The sequence below is a fragment of the Pyxicephalus adspersus genome, chromosome 2 (genome assembly GCF_032062135.1).
Source record: "Pyxicephalus adspersus chromosome 2, UCB_Pads_2.0, whole genome shotgun sequence".
Taxonomy (NCBI): Eukaryota; Metazoa; Chordata; class Amphibia; order Anura; family Pyxicephalidae; genus Pyxicephalus; species Pyxicephalus adspersus.
Genome location: NC_092859.1, coordinates 135,126,707 through 135,130,552, shown reverse-complemented (window position 1 = coordinate 135,130,552; position 3,846 = coordinate 135,126,707). Strand labels below are relative to the sequence as shown.

The 3,846-nt window shown below is 39.1% G+C and overlaps 1 protein-coding gene across 1 annotated transcript in view; it reads left to right on the top strand.

Annotated features, from left to right (window-relative positions):
• Positions 1-3,846, top strand: part of STRC (stereocilin) — a 31,458-nt gene that overhangs the window by 20,754 nt on the left and 6,858 nt on the right. The window lies entirely within an intron of this gene.

Here is a 3,846-nt window from a genome sequence, read left to right as displayed (position 1 = left end):
ATATATATTTACACGAGGGGGTGCTGAGAAATTCATGGCTTTGCCCAGCCAGAGATATGAAATACCATATTTATTTAACATATTCCCCCCAGAGACTGATGCACTTGGTACAGCGTAGTTGCGGCTTTTCTAGAGCGTTCAAATAAAAGTCCTTTGGTTGGGCCACAAACCAGCTCTCAGCAGCATCTCGGACGTCAGAAATGTCCTTAGAATGTTGCCCCTTCAGGTGTTTCTTAAAATTCAGGAACAGATAATAGTCCGAAGGGGCCAGGTCAGGTGAGTAAGGGGGATGGTGGAGCAACTGGAAACCCAGTGTGTTCAATTTGGTAGCCACAACGTTGGCCGTGTGCGCAGGTGCATTGTCCTGCAAAGAAAGGATCCCTTTGGTCAACTTTCCACGGCGTTTCATCTTAATTGCCTCCTTCAGTTGGTCCAGGAGGTTAGCATAATACTGTCTGGTGATATTAGAGCCCTGAGGTAGGTAGTTCACCAACAGAATACCGTCTTTGTCCCAGAAAACGGATGCCATGACTTTTTTGGTTGATTTCTGGGTTCAGAATTTCTTCAGCCACGGGGACCTGCTGTGGCGCCATTCCTATGACTGTTCCTTGGTTTCAGGATCATAGATGTCTAGGTTTCATCCTCAGTCACTAACCTAGCTGAAAAGTCCTGTGCAGCTTCAAAATGGGCCAAAACGGCTTTGGATGCTTCAACTCGTTCCTTCTTCTGATCACTGTTCAAACATTTCAGCACCCACTTTGCTGAAAGCTTGCACATGTCTAGGATAGCAGTGGTAACAAACCCAACACGCTCCCATAAGATGTCAAGTATCTGGGCTATCTTTTTTGCAGATATTCACCAGTCCTCAATAATCAGCTCATGGACAGCATTGCAGGTTTGCCGGGTCAGTTGAGGTTGGGGGACACCCACTGCGGGGTTCATCTTTAACGGTGAAATGCCCAGTCTTGAAACGAGATGTCCAGGTTTTGACAGTGCTGTAGGAAGGACACTTCTCCCCCAGTGTTTGTGACATCTCAGTGTGAATGTCTTTTGCTGACTTTCCCTGGAGAAGCGAAAACTTCATGATGGCCTGTAACTCCAACGATGTGAAACTTGCTTGTGCCTCTCCCATCACAGCTTCTCACTAAAAGAAAAAAAAAACAGTTTAAGAATCACAAAGACCTGATATTTGAACAGTTGCATACTAAGATATTGGGCTGTCATATGCCCCCACACCCATTTTTCTATTTCATCTGGAAGGTGGCAAAGTCAGGAACTTCTCAGCATTATGCATGTGACATGTTACCATCATTCATTTATCATTCAGGTGTATTCAAAACAACATGAAGTGCAAATACAACCCTACACCCAAACCATGTTCAATATTGTCTTATAGCAATGAAATTACAGGCTTATATATTAAGGAACTACAACAGAAACAATATTAAATGGAGTGCAATTGCCCACAGTAACAAATCAGGTTTAATTTGTATTGAATTCAAATCTGTATATGATAAATGTAATATGTTGTAGGGGATTCCCCTTAAACTACCGGCCTGTTGTAGAACATCTTAGCCTTTATTAGTACTAAGGGAAGTTTGGATTCTTGTGCTCCTTAGTCATTGTGATACAGAACTACTACTATGTTTTCTCTTGCTTGTTTGCGAAAAAATAATTTTGTATTGGAAACAAATTGTTAACAGATGAAAAAAGCTGGTGCTATTAAACTAGCAGATTGTAGGACAACTAACTGATTTTTAATATATAGATCTCCTTTCTTTGGTAAATATAAATCATCTTCTTCCTGTATATTTTATATTATGTTACCTTAAGTGTTTTTTTTTTTTATGGAAAATATAATGGATAATATAATGGATATATGGAGTTTTATTACAAACATGTAAAAATAAACAAGCTATATTTTAGAAATACCTCCAACATGTAGACCAAAGCTTGTTGTTTTTACTTCATGCCCTTGAATGAGCACATTTTAAAAACATTTCTAAAAAGAGTGTCATTTTATAAATATGATCTCCTGGCATACATCAGGACAGCATAATTAATATTAATATATTTCATTGTTTTCCAGGCTAAAACTGATTGACAGACTTTCCAATGAGTCACTGAAGTTGTTCCTGGAATATGCCCATAAAAATCCCAAAGCTTTCATGGAACTTCCACCATACAAGAAGTCTGTACTGGCTCAAAAAGCACTATATGCCTTGGTAAGAGCAAGCAATGTTAGTTGCTAGGGATGAGCAAAGGTATAAAAACATTGAATAATTTCAAACAAATGATCCAAACATCTTTACCTGCTTGGGGATGCTGTAAATGTGTGTATGATGATAATCTAGTCATTAACATTGCCTGGGTGTTTTTGCAAAAGAATATGTTAAACAAACATTGGTAAGGTCTTTACAGTATTTAAACCGAGACTTGAATAGTAGAAACACACAGAATTAGTGGAAACACGCAGTAATATTTGTCTTTGTTTGCAGAAGAGTTTTGGTAAAATAAATGCATTTGCAAGCCTTTCATATTTACAGCACAACCAAGCCTTTCCCAGTATTTGTATTTTTTTCATGGAAATTTGTTTTTTGAACCAGTGCATGTGTCTATGTATCTCAAAGTACAGCAAGTAGGTTTGGGTAGTATCGTGTTTTGCTCACTAGATACTACCCAAACTGTAACAAACTCGGGAAAAGAAGCCCTTCCTCTGGACCTGGCACTGGGCATCCTTCTTTCTTCTGTTTACTGTTAGTTGTCTGAGTTGATATGTGGCCACTGACTCATGCACAACAATGATGGTAAAGTACTCCCTAAATTAGGGTGAGCACACCATCCTGCCAAACTCTGTGGCAACTGCCTGGGCTTGGGGTTGGGTGCACTCATTCTTGCTGCTGCCTCCTCCTGTTTTCTTCCCAAACAGTTAAGGCCTTGCCTCTGGTGTCATAGCTCATCCTTCTTTTCCTCTGTAATCTGCCTGTCTTTCTGTGGTGGCTGATCACAACCTGACAACCTGCCATTCATATTACATTAAGACAGACAGAGACATACCACTAATCTGAGCCGCACTCCATGCTGTTGGATATGTTGCTCTCCGAACAACTAGGAATTGGTTCTGCAGAGATCATCATCTTGAAACCATGAACTTCCATCAATCACAGAAAAATGACCCTATCCTTAGCTTGTGAGCAACAAGTTACAGTGAGCCACATTAACCTCTATAGCCCTTATAGCTCCTTCTCCAAGATTAGAATCAAAATACCCTATACTTGTAATGAAGTTATCAATAATAATAGCAATAACAATAATAATAACAATAATAATTATAACAAAAACTAGTATGTATATAATACCAACATATTACGCAGCTCTTTACAAAGTCTATAGTCATATCACTAACTGTCCCTCAAAGGAGCTCACAATCCAATATCCCTGCCATTGTCATTTATTATTAACAGTCTAAAGCTGCGTACACACTTCCAATTTTTGTCGTTGGAAAGGATTGTGAAATATCCTTTCCAACAACAAATATTGCACATGTGTACATAGCCTTAGAGCAATTTCGAGAGGATGCCAATTACTCTAACTGCGTGTTCTTATCAGAGGGAGGGGTAAACTTGCCATATTAACACTGAGGTTTAGTTGATTAGAATGTGATTTATTTTCCTCAGGAATAAATTTTTATTCTACTGTTTTAGCAAATGCAGGGGAATGGAATGATAACTGCAGAAGAGATGGATTTGTTGGGACCTCTGTTTGGGTTTATAGGTGAAGAAAACATTTCTGTCATACATAGAAAGCACTTGCTCCTCCACCTTGATGAGCTGAAGATGTATTGTA